Source organism: Ornithodoros turicata, chromosome 3 (assembly GCF_037126465.1).
Source record: "Ornithodoros turicata isolate Travis chromosome 3, ASM3712646v1, whole genome shotgun sequence".
In the NCBI taxonomy this organism is placed as follows: domain Eukaryota; kingdom Metazoa; phylum Arthropoda; class Arachnida; order Ixodida; family Argasidae; genus Ornithodoros; species Ornithodoros turicata.
The window spans coordinates 24,398,394-24,411,185 of record NC_088203.1 but is presented as its reverse complement, the minus strand read 5'-3'; the positions used below and the strand labels follow the sequence as shown (position 1 = coordinate 24,411,185).

The window sequence follows — 12,792 nt, the reverse complement described above, 5'->3', positions numbered from 1 at the left end:
ATTGCGTGTGTATGGGTAGGTGAACAGCGGCATTACGGGCCGTCCTAGGAAGTGCACGTACGGAAGGTGATCTTGCTGCAGACCACGGAGTAGAAAGAAGGAGTCCGATCTCCGCCGCTTTCCAAGCCAGTAGCGAGGTTCCCTAATTCCCCGCATTATTTCCGGCCGCGCCGCGGCGCTCGAGGGCTCAGGGAGGCCAGAAACCGAAACCACACGCTTTGGCAGTGCATTCTTTGACGCGTGTTTTCTCTGCAGTGGGCGATAGTGGGAAGTGTTCGATGCTGTTAGTATAATGGTTCTGTGCTTAGGCTTGCGTTTACTTGCCTCTTTTGCGTAATAACTGCACATTATTTGCAAAAACCGTGCGTCTCTTCCTTGCTCCTTCTGCTGCGGGGGAAAGCCCACTTTACACTTGCCTTTGCTCGCCGTCCGAAATGCTCGCCGTCATGTCGTTGTCTCTCACCTTGTCCTCTGTTTGACAGACGGACACGCATGCATTTCGAACGAGTATGTCAAGTGAGTATGATTTGACATTATAGCACTTCTGTAGCTGTTGTGTGCGTGATCATTGGTTTAATAGCCACTCAGGGATGACCACATCTCTCATACACTTTGAGACAGAGTGATATAGGAACAAGCTGGGTTATTATTATTTACACAGTGGTACAAGGCGATTGAAATCAAGGTTATTAAGATGAAATATGTACAAGAGTAAACCTGAACGCAGCTTCTAAGTGCCGCATGATATAAGGCACAGGGTAATCCGATAGGAGCTACTGTAGCCGCGACTGCTTGCTCAACAGTTTTGTTTTCTTCGCCTTTTCACTGTGTACACGGTTCTCCACCTTGCAGGCGATGTGCATCCGCATTACAATATAATAATGCACTACCGACTTTGTTAAGCTCGTGGCGTGTACCTCACAGCCCACAGAAGGTACAGGTGCATCACATACGTCTTCAGTGATCGAAAACAGGATTCTCTCGTGCATCGGTTGACTGAGTCTGTTCATTATGATTCTCTCAAGGTGGTCAATTAATGAAAGCAGTTCTTTCGACGGAAATTTTAGCCCTCCCCTGCTTTTTAGCGTTATAAAGCTGTACCTGCTATCAACGTGAGTGTCTGTTATCAGCTTTTGACAACACTCCTGACATGAACAAAAGTTCAGGACCTTTTTGGCAACAAACCCAGCCACATATGCAACTATGTCAACCCTTGATTGACTTATGACATAGTCATGGCCTGCTGTGTGGGCTGTCGGCAATGTCACTTCTACGTCAGGCATGTGTTGCATAAATGTATCAAGCATTTGTTGGACCTCGGTTGGACCATGTCGCTGGTCCTCGGCAGAGTTGAAATCCACCAAGCTCTTCAGGATTTCGCCACCAGTAACATTGCTGCCACGAGGAGGCTTCACAAGTGAATATGTGCTGAGTAGCCTGAACATCTGCACAAATAGTGATGAATCCGGGTGCTGATTTTGGCCACACGCGTTCCTCATCATGCCGAAAAAACGCTGAAACAGAAATTGCGATTGAGGGTGTGGTCTTTAAACCGATTATGTTAAGCTTACCTCCAGAGCATCCTGATTCAGGCGGGCAGTTAGCAAGTACTGAAATCCACATTCAGATGTCAAGTATTCGTGTAGCTCTAGTGTTGCCCGTAATGTAACCTTCAGTCCTTGTGATGTTTGTGTAGTCATGAAGTCGAGGTCACGGTTGGGACAGGTGGTCTCCCACTGATCGATGTAAGCTACGAAGTTCTCAAGCACCTGCATAAATGAAAAAAACAAACGTGGTGATCGAGGAGTGCTAGTACACAGAAAGGAGTCAAAACATAGGTCCATGCAGTATTTTAAATCAGCTTGATGTTACTTTGCTTTGTCCTGTTACGTCAAGCAGAATATAAAGCCTTGCATTTATAATACTATTTCACAATGCTGCTTTTTACACTTCTTACTTGCAATTTTTCTGGTGCAGTTGTCAGCGCTTCTAATGGAGTTCTCGCATTCATGGTGTCCACCAGCTGGTTTACCCGGTCCACAAATGCAACAGATGCATGACAGTCTGCCAGACTGTTATGATGTGGCTGATAGTGCTGCATTGCTTTGGAGACACTGTCGCTGAAGAACTACATGGAAAGTAAAAAAGAGAAATATAGTAGCTGAACGGTTGTTGTTATGTGAACAAATGTACCAAACACACAAATTTGAAAATGCAATGGGTACTAGAGATGTGAGTGCTATCAACACTGTCTTAACTCTTACAGCCCTTGTACTCTTCATAGTGACAAACCACGTAGTGAACACAGAGGCAGAGGACAAGATAGAGTCCAACGTCCTGGTGACTTTCTCTCACCTGGAATGCCATGGCAACATTCATCTTTTGGTATGGTCGGGGATTGACATGATCGGGTGTCAGCTTAGGCCAAGCTTTTAAGGTGTGTGCTTTTGGCCGGTCCAACTCTACTATTGCGCTCCAATGCTTGATGTCCACAGGGCCATCTGGTGTCTGTGAAATTTAAATTAAATAATGAATAAGTATTAACTCTAATGATGTTGTAATTGCAAATTATGTACCCGGAACCTCTTCTTCTTTGTTAAGCTGTTCCTCAGACACTTTATTAGATGTGGAAAGTCGGATGTGAACCAGAGCCGCCTTGCAAAGTCACTGGGATGAGTGCAGCTAACTGCACTGGTGTCAACTCCAAAGTGAGTCCACATGTTCCGATTCCATGATGCCCCGTCTGTTGTGACGACATCAACCAAAAGACCTGCCCTCTCCAGGAGTAACACACACTCAAGGACAAGTTTGTGAAGAACATTTCCAGGCGCACTTCCCTTGCTAAGAAAGCATGCCAAGGCTTGCACCCACTTGCCTCGGAATGGCTGGAACATGAAGACAAGTGCATGATCTCCCTTTTTGTTCTTCTGATGGTCAGGTGTGTATTGACCCAAGTTGGTGAAGCCGTGAAGCTTAAGCGAGGACTTGTCTAGTGACACAGCCTCCGTCAACTTCATTTCATCAACCAGGAGTGCGCCTGAAATCGTAAATTTTCCTAACATTCAAGCGTGTTGTTTGGAAGTGCTGAATAAGGACCCTCTCCTATGGAAACAGGGACCGGTTGAGACAGTGAACGTATCATGAACGGAATGGCTTTCCTTTGTGTGTGTGTGTGCCCACAGCGAGACTCTCGCCTATTCGGCCTTCAGCTTAACGACCCAGCTTAATAGTGTCATCTCCCATTATCCCTCATATGTAACGACAGATGAGACTATCATCGTGGGCATAAGACATACAACTTGTAATGACCTAATAGCATATGGTAAGCAGCATAACTCTTCTGCTAGACAGAGTAATTGGGAGGTCAGGAACTGGGAAGGTGTATGTGGACACTGCCTTATCACTTCAATGCAGTGGCTTACGAAAACAAAGGAATAACAATATAAAATTGAACATTTCGGTGCAGAGTTGTGCCCTTTTGTTCTGATATTATTTTCTTTCTGTAGACCATGTATCGAAGTGACATGACGCATGCATCCTGGTCTCTTTTAAGCACCATGGACGTTCAATAAACCGTGACATGAAATCTATTCAGTTATCTCAAATAATGCACCATGACATACCATGCTTGTCCTCAGATGCCATAGCACTTGAGCGGATCTTTATGCACTCGAAGATGCTCTCCTGAAATCCGTATATTCCCTTCACCTTGCTAATGTATGTGTTGAGGGTATCAACGCAGGGCAGAGGGAGCAGGTCTCTGGATCGAAGGTGCTTGTAGAGTGCCGGGCTTTTTATCCTCATCAAAAGGCACTCGTATACCCATTCCATTGTGTAGCGGCGACCTTTTGGGCCCTTTCGTCTCGCGTTGCTGAAACACTGTCGAACGGCTTCTTTTTGTGAATCAGGGAGACCGTCGATAGCAGCTTCAATTCTTTCGTTTGGCAAGTTTGCACACTTTTGTTTCAAGCAGTTGACTTTTTGCTGCAGCTTAACCACCTAGCAATGCAAAACATAAGCCTTTGGAGTCGTATATTACTGGTATTATTAGGATTAGCCATCCCAGGTTTGAACTACAGACGAGGGTAAAACATGTAAACTATTTCTTATTTACCGTTTTTCGAAGACCTCTTTTCTGCCTGGTTGGATCCCTTCTGGTGAGTAACGCTGGTCGTCCTCGTCCTGGTTTGGTAGTACGCTTCTTTAGGCGACTTTTTTCTTTCTCTCTACGTGTGTCTTGTCGGCAACTCGAACACCTCGTAATCTTTGGACCCCTGGAAGTGCCTTCTGCTTCCACATAGTAGCCTAGGCAGTTTTCTGAAAATCTTTTTTGGAACAAGCCCATTTACCACATGACATTTCACTTTTACCGATCGCGAATAACTGCTGTTACATTCAGCATGAGCGTTCCCTACCTGCTGGCTCCTTTTACTCCAGGACACAGGCAAGCCTCGTCCAGGGTTTGAAGTGCAGAGGATACATCAGAACATGACAGCACCTTCCTGTCACTAACTGTAGGCATGTGAACAGGCTTTTGGTTCATGAAGACTAGTGGTTGCAGGTTTTCCTTTAGGGCCATCTATTTTGTGACTGACAGTTCCTCATTCACGTAAACAAAGGCAATGAATTTGCCCTGCATGTCAACTGCAGTGGCCCATTGACTGTTTGGCTTTTCTATGCCAGTGGCTTCGCTCAAGATCTTCTCAAAAATGCTGTTGTCATCCTGGTTGCTTGCTTGATTCAAGCTATCATCATCGGGAGATGGTGCAGGCATATCATCTTCATAATGAGAGCAACTCGGTTGTGGCTCGCTGCTTGCAGCACGTTGTCGCTTTTCGGGCACGGGCCTGTCTGTTGGTGGTCTCCGTTTCCCCTCCCTTCGCTTTCTTTCGGAAGTGTTGGCGAAGAGACATGGTACAGCATCCTTCTTGAGCACAGGCTTGCTTCGTTCCAGTTTGTCTATGGTGCCATCCCTCAGTGTGGTGGTGTAATACCTCTCAATGTCATCCTCTTGAAAGTGAAGGATGCACACCTTGTCAGTTTTTGTTAGCTCCTTGTCAAGCCTTGGAATTGCTGCCTTCCATTTGTTGAACAGCTCTTCATCCTAGGGAGCAGTAACATTACAGAAGGAGCACCATAAATACCATGGAACCATACATGGGCTTTGAGATTAGGCATGTCAGAGACCATGGCATTTCAAAAGAAAAGTAACTGAGTTGGGAAAACTCAGTTACCTTTGCTTTCTTTACTTAAAGCGGCAAAATCCCCAGTGGTGAGTAAAACATGAAGACAATGACAATACGCGGGACGAGCACTGAGCTTCAGAAGCTGTGGGTATTCCCACGTTGGTCAAAAGCAATACTTTCCAGCAACCTTCGTCACAGCTCAGAAAACATGTATAAGGAAGATTAATGAAGATAAGAAAGGCATATGTCCCTGCTTTTAGCTTTATCAGTGAATGTCACTCTCTATTCCTGGCCAGATATTCACTTGGTAAGGGCCATAAACATAACAAGGCACACAAACCACCACTACGATATCGTGGGCATATATGTTTATTGATAACTGTTGCAACCCCAAAACAATGACCAAGGAAATGCTGCAAATCTCAGGAGTGAATGAATTCCTTTGCTAGTTCAGTTTATGTCTTTGTATTGAGTGTAATGAAATGGCAAACAAATAATAGTTTGTTTAGTCATTCACTTAATGGTACTTGATGGTATTCCCCAACCGCAGCAGCTAGTGAGATCTCGTTCCTTTCTTTGTTGCAGATAGCCAAGATAAATAACATTCAGCTCCCATCACTCAAGAATTAAAGTCACTGATTCTTGCACAAGTAGCAGTAGTTGCATGTTTTGCTTAGTTTGGTAAATACTAATTAAATAAAACACGAAATAACAATATATACATTTGTACCCGTGTTATTACGTGCTTTCATTATTACCGTGTGACCTATTGCGCACTTTCATAATTACGATCGACTTGAGCGTATTACAGACTTCCTTCCGTTTTACATCACAAACCTTCCCCCATCTGAATACATTACTCGCTCTATCTGCATATTAAAATGCACTACAGCTTTCGCACTAATGGTCTTTGTCTCATTAGACACACCATCACGTTCTCCCTACATGCATGAAGTATTCTATACTAGTTTCAGTATATTTTATGCCCTTGCTCCGACTTTCTCGTAGTGTGCACATGCATCCAGTGAGATATACAAATTACACTTTCAGTTTCTTACCTTGGGTACGCTGAAGAGCGTAGGATTCTTCTCTCCTTTCTCCTTGTTCCTCTTCTTCGCAAGGGAATTCCCCGTCTCGCATACTGGTACAAAGCAGTTCCTACTCATTTTCACGAGAAGTGCGGCACTATATGGACTTTCGCTTGATATGGGCTCTCAAACATGCTTTCCAATCAGTTTTCGTTCTTTATTTGTCGCATCGCAATGTGTTTCTTCAGTCACCAAAACCGAACTAATTGCCACAATCACATTCGCGCATATCGCAATTGCGCGCAATTGTGCAATAGCAGCAGACGACAAGGAGCAAGCGAGAGCAGCCTTTAAGGAGGCTTCTCCGCTCAGTGCAGAAAGAGGTCGAATTTATTCTATACGTATCCCTTGCAGCAACGAACCACGCAGGCAGCATCATTGTGGCAGTAAAACCATTTAATAAACACTACAAAAATGTTCTCAACTTTTATACAGAGTTGAAAAATGCCTGGCATAGATTGCACTGCCAAGGCATGTGGTTTCGGTTTCCAGCCTCCCAAGGCGCAGCAGCGCCACCGCGCGGCCGGAAATAATGCGGGGAATTAGGCAACGCGTTTTCTGAGAAGTTCGGACTCCTTCTTTCTACTCCGTGCTGCAGACTACAATCAACAGGGCGAACCATGCACGTAGCGACAGGCGAGCTCAAATAAACAGCTCTGTCGATGTCGTTGATTTGACGCCACCGTCACTTGCATCATATCTGCCAGTTTTTTGTTTCTCCCATTCTGCGTTAACGCAGCGTCACGTCTCCGCTATTTCTCTTCAGACACGCGTCGTCCTGCGGTAGCGGACGATAGCGGCTACGACTTCGTGCAACACCGTCTCGGCGCCGGGGACGAAAAAGCCGAGTACGGGAGGCTCGGTCAGACTGAGGGGAATTATTCGTAGCTGCAGTTCAATAGTACGGTTCATTTTGTTACAGGAGGTTACAGAGTGGCTCAGTGACGTCGGCGAAGCGGGGAATGAAATGTCGGAAGTACGAGCACAGACTAATACCTAAGACACACGGCCGCTCCAAAGGCCTTTTCACAAAAGGAGTGCCGAAAAACGCTCGTTGCGCCCGTTATCGTCTGGTAAGCGAACCTTCTGATAACGGCAAAATGGAATGCTGTTTTCATGGTTCGCGTGCCACGTGCGATTTTCAGCACTCCTTTTGCAGAAAGGCCCTTAGAGCGTGCCGTGTGTCTTAGGTTTAAGAAAGCCACGTAATTCCTTTTGGTAACGAAGGTTGCAGAAAGTTTTGTACCGATGATAAGTATTCCGCCGAATGATAACGCACTTCCGTCGAATCGGCGGCCTCGCGCAAATAAGAGCAATGCACAGTCCACGTAGCATAGCGTTCAGGAGTAGCGCACCACCGGTAGCTGCAATACGCCTTATTCATAACTGCTGCCACCACGTGGCGGCGGCTGGCGGCGGCGCCATGTTTGAGTATTCGGGCGGTCGTGCTATATGCGATTTCCTGTAACGGTACCAGCTGGAGAGTCGGGAAACTTGCGATTCGACCTTTTTAGGATGGCAAGCGAGCTAGAAGAATGCACCTCCGAGCTGACGAACCTAACGTTATACTAACGTTTCTTTCGGACAACTTCGTTATTGGGTGATTTCATCTCAATTCAGGCAAGCCCGTCCGTCGAGGTCCTTCGATTTTGCTATATATTTTTTGTGTGAAAGCCACATCTTTGTGATGAACATTGGCACAAATCTGGAACTTCAAATCGGAACGGATGCCGAGAAAAAAATTGATGCGCGCACGATGGTGCCTCATCGGAGCGCACGACGAAGCACTCGGGCCGAAGTTTGAGACAACCCTATGCGCCCTACGTTCAAGTGACGGGGACGACATTTTTTTCTACTCGTTCTCTACAAACCGGACTGTAACTCTGTGGCATAGCCCGACACCTACTCCCGCCCGTTCGCTTGAGAAAAGATCGGAAAAACGCCGTAAAGCGCGTTTTTGCGTGAATTTTGTAGCCTTTCTGTCGGGGAAATAGACATTAGACCGATGTGATTTTTGCACTGAAAGATAGCCCATTAAGTGCTCTTTCTAACTGTATACTGTTGAAGATTGCGAATGATAAAGCTAAGGCGGTATGAGGGAGCAAACCGGGATCACCATCGAAAAATACGCCGACTTCACGGATCGATTTCTCGAAAACCCCACCTTTAATTTTCTCGACAAAAATATCATGTATTCATCATTCTATTGCCTTTCAAGCGGTATAAATTTTGTATGGACTAAAAACATTTGACAATCATAGCGGAGCGAAAAGGCGACACATGGTACGCAGTGACATCTCACAGGCGTACGGCTGGATTAATACACCGCAGGCGTGCGCTAACGTCTGTATATCCACGTCACCATTTATTCCCTGCGTTCCCAGATGCAGGAGAATGATCCCTAGTAGTTTCTTGCGCCGTCACCGTGTAGGCGTGTTTATATTTTTAAACTATATGAGATCTAACGCCAAAAGGCCAAGATGTTGCTGCCAGCCTTCCGGCTCTTTCCTTGCATTTCGCTTCGCTTTGCATTCATCCGCCACCTATCACGCGTCAACGCATCTTTGACGAACACACGTCCGGCTTCCAAAGCCACGTCTTGGGAGGTCGTTTTCATTAGGTCTGTCGCCGGAGCGCTGTACTTTACAACCTAACACTTCCTTTCCTGTGTGCTTCGTAGACGTGCTAACGAATATGACCTTGCCTGCTTACCTTGTGGCTACAAATCACCAGGGGAGAGGGTCGAGCTTGAACAAACGCGTGTTCTTGGTTCTGTCCAAAGTGAAGGCTCCAAACCATTCCGTGTCCCTGTTCGATATAGTACCATGTTTGGACTCGCCCACAGTACGGAACGTGCCTATTGTGCGGATTACGCACGACGACATCGTAGGAGGATCTACAAGCAGCGCGGCTTCGTGTCTGTTTCATGCCTCGACATCGATGCACTGAAGCAACTCCTCGGCTCAGATGGCAGTGGTGCAGTCAATGATGAAGACCAGTTGTGCAAGAACTGCGCAAGGTATTTCCGTTCAGCTATAGCTGAACTTTCTCAGTGGTCTCCTCCCACATCTCCACCAGATGCAGTGTACGTTCAGAGCGCAGAAATTGTTGCTGAAATTAACGAGAGTGTTTTCACTGCGAATATTGATGTCACTCCACTGCGGAACCCAACGGCAGTAAAACGGGAACGAGTAGCGTCGTACGTTTCGCGTAAAAAGAAAGAAGTTGGCAACGCACTAAACAAGACAATAAGCCGCAAAATCAGTGAGGCATTTAATGTGGATGAGCCTGCGACGTCCGATGCAAGTTGTTCGAGCTGCTCTACCTATGTACAAAATATTAGGAGCGCGTACCAGAAGTGCACCTCGCATCAACAGCGGTGTCAACTCCTAACACTTCTTCATGAAAGCATGACAAAGAAAGAAGCGTTGAGTCTAATCCCAGACGCCACAAAATACGTCATAGAGAAATCAAGAGCTCTAAGGGCGAAGCACGGAGTGTGGGCAATGCCCGAGAAGTACACGGGACACCCTGTCAGCGAGGCTGACGTAGTTACTGCGCTGAAATACTATCTCCAAGATGAGATGGACTGTACTGTCCAAAGCCCTAACAAGAAGGATGTTATCCACGTACTGGAAGACGGCGAGAGAGTGGCTGTGACGAAAAGGTTTATCACACGCACCATACGTGAAACCTTTAACCTGTTTAAAAGCGCTCATCCGTGTATCAAGATGGGAATAACGAAGTTTTATACACTCGGGCCCAAGTGGGTGTAGACAGTCCCACGTCAACAGCAGTGTGTGTGCTCGTACTGTGCGAATTTCGACTTGGTCATCGCAGGTATAAACAGTGCTTCATCCGCGCAGCTAAAGAGAGAGGACCTAAAGACGATGTCTTTGTGTGATGAGCCACAAGATGCCTGCTTTTCCCAAGACTGCACACGTTGCGCAGGGGCCAAAAAGATTTCTCTGCATAAATTGAAGATACAGCGGGACGACGACGTTAATCTAGCAGTCTGAGAAAATGGAGACCTCATAACGAAGACGCTAAAAGCACCACAATTTCTTAAGGAAGTCAGGAAATGCACCGCTGTTTACATCAAGCACGAACACATACGCAACGTCCAGAGGAACGCCATCTGGAACGAAAAACATCTTGTCGAACGACGTCATGTCGTGTTGCACTTTGATTTTGCCGAGAACTGGTCAGTGAATCTATCAAGCGAGGTCCAGGGACGGTACTGGAAAACAGATCAAATTTCTTTATTCACTTGCGTGGCAACAACACCTGTGTCGACAACGAGCTTCGCAACGGTGAGCCACGACATGTCCCATGACACGGCGCACGCACTTCTAGCCCTGGACAGGATAGTTGAGGCCCTGGAAGAAATTCTACCTGTGTTTACGCATCTCATCTATATCTCAGACGGTGCAGCTGCGCACTTCAAGAATAGGTATCAGCTGTACGAGATGACGAAGAACAGGCTGCTAGTGAGATGGTTGTATTCTGCTAGTGGTCACGGCAAAAATGCTTGCGATGGTGTTGGCGGTTCTTTGAAACATATGGCAAGCTTACACAACCTGCGGTGTACAGTTGCTGCAGCTATTCGAACACCTGCTGATTTTGTCCGTGTTCTCAAAGAGAAAAATCACTCAACGCACCTGCTGGAAATTCCGTCGAGCGACATCACGGTGTTCCGAGAAGCAAGAACGGAGGAGTGGGGGACGGTCCGTCCCGTCGCAGGCATTCGTTCCTCCCACGTGTAGTATAAGAAATGGAATAGAGGGTTCGACAATGAAGACGTCCTGCTAGCAAGAAGCGTCATCGACATGTATCCGCATGAGTGATTGGGCCTGGCTTCAGAATCCGAACATTCCGTAGTCCAGACCCGCTGGTTCGTGATGCATGCAGTTCATCTACTTCAATTTTGTGATCTTGTGCCCGTGAATTCATAGACTCACGAGCCACGAGCCTCGTGATGTCCAGTGCCACCTTGTACGTGTCATGTGAAATACATTTTGTACGCGGAACAGAGAGTAAAATACATGCATGTAAAGAATAAATACTAAATGGCTGTCTGTCAACCTGTGTCCTCTTAACGTGATATCTCGTGACTGCGGAAATGGAAATACGCCCGACGGTACAAGAAACAGTTTGGGATTATTCGCTTGCATGTAGGAACGCAGGAAATAAATGGTAACGTGGATATACAGACGTTAGCGCACGCCTGCGGTGTATTAATCCAGCCGTACGCCTGTGAGATGTCACTGCGTACCATGTGTCGCCTTTTCGCTCCGCTATGGTTGTCAAATGTTTTTAGTCCCTACAAAATTTATACCGCTTGAAAGGCAATAGAATGACGAATACATGATATTTTTTTCGAGAAAATTAAAGGTGGGGTTTTCGAGAAATCAATCCGTGAAATCGGCGTATTTTTCTATGGTGATCCCGGTTTGCTCCCTCATACCGCCTTAGCTTTATCATTCACAATCTTTAACAGCATACCGTTAGAAAGAGCACTTAATAGGCTATCTTTCAGTGTAAATATCACTTTGGTCTAGTGTCCACTTCCCCGACAGGAAGGCGACAAAGTTTACGCAAAAACGCGCTCTACGGCGTTTTTGCGATTTTTTCTCACGCGAAAGGGCGGTAGTAGGTATCAGCGTATGCCACACAGTTACAGTCCAGTATGTAGAGAACGAGTAGAAAAAATGTCGTCCCCGTCACTTGTACGTAGGGCGCATAGGGTTGTCTCAAACTTCGGCCCGAGTGCTCCGTCGTGCGCTCCGATGAGGCACCGTCGTGCGCGCTTCAATTTTTTTATCGGCATCCGTTCCGATTTGAAGTTCGAGATTTCTGCCAATGTTCATCACAAAGATGTGGCTTTCACACAAAAAATGTGTAGCAAAATCGAAGGACCTCGACGTACGGGCTTGCCTGAATTGAGATGTCTTCTACAGCGGGTAAACAGCATCGGATAAGCACGCTCGGCGTAGCTGCAACTTCGTGACTCAATCTCACGTCGAACTGCGCACTTTTGGACTCTGTCGCTTTTATACATGTAAATACTCAACTACTTGCCCGAAGTTACAGCAGTGTTTTGATGCGGCGTGTTACGCAGTTACGTGGTGGGTCCCTATATGGGCGTTTGTGCAGCGCATGGAGTAGCGATGCATGATCTTGCTACAGAACTCTCTGCTTAGTTGCTGGTCCTGTTCAGTAATTGAATAATAAAGAATTTGAGCACCTGTGACTAGACACATATTTGTGTACCTTCAGCAAAATATCGGATGTACTTTGATACTCGCACATGTAGCTGTTTGGTACCAGAAACCCAACAAAAGGTGAACGGATACATACTTTTTGAGACGGAAGTTATGTGGGGCTGACTGTTCACACAAATAAAGAGGAAGAGCCCTTTCTTGGAGCCACAGAAAACCAGACTTTCTGTGATGATTTGACGATTTCCTCGCGTGTGATGCCGTTTTCTTTATGATGAAAAGGCAACGGCACACCAG

General features: G+C 46.3%; 2 long non-coding RNA genes across 4 annotated transcripts; one reads left to right on the top strand and one right to left on the bottom strand.

The window, feature by feature from the left end:
• The first annotated feature begins 203 nt into the window (after positions 1–203).
• LOC135390061 (uncharacterized) lies at positions 204–2,362 on the top strand. 3 transcript variants are annotated; one of them, XR_010421692.1, is made up of 3 exons: positions 204–516; positions 1,978–2,139; positions 2,267–2,362. It is a non-coding gene; the product is annotated as an uncharacterized LOC135390061 (long non-coding RNA). The 3 variants fall into 3 exon arrangements; XR_010421691.1 differs by having other exon boundaries at positions 2,285–2,347; XR_010421690.1 differs by lacking the exon at positions 2,267–2,362 and having other exon boundaries at positions 1,978–2,166.
• An 8,153-nt stretch (positions 2,363–10,515) lies between these two features.
• On the bottom strand, positions 10,516–11,283 carry LOC135390060 (uncharacterized). Its single transcript, XR_010421689.1, has 2 exons — positions 10,936–11,283; positions 10,516–10,653 (listed from the first exon to the last, which is right to left on the bottom strand). It is a non-coding gene; the product is annotated as an uncharacterized LOC135390060 (long non-coding RNA).
• Positions 11,284–12,792: the final 1,509 nt, after the last annotated feature.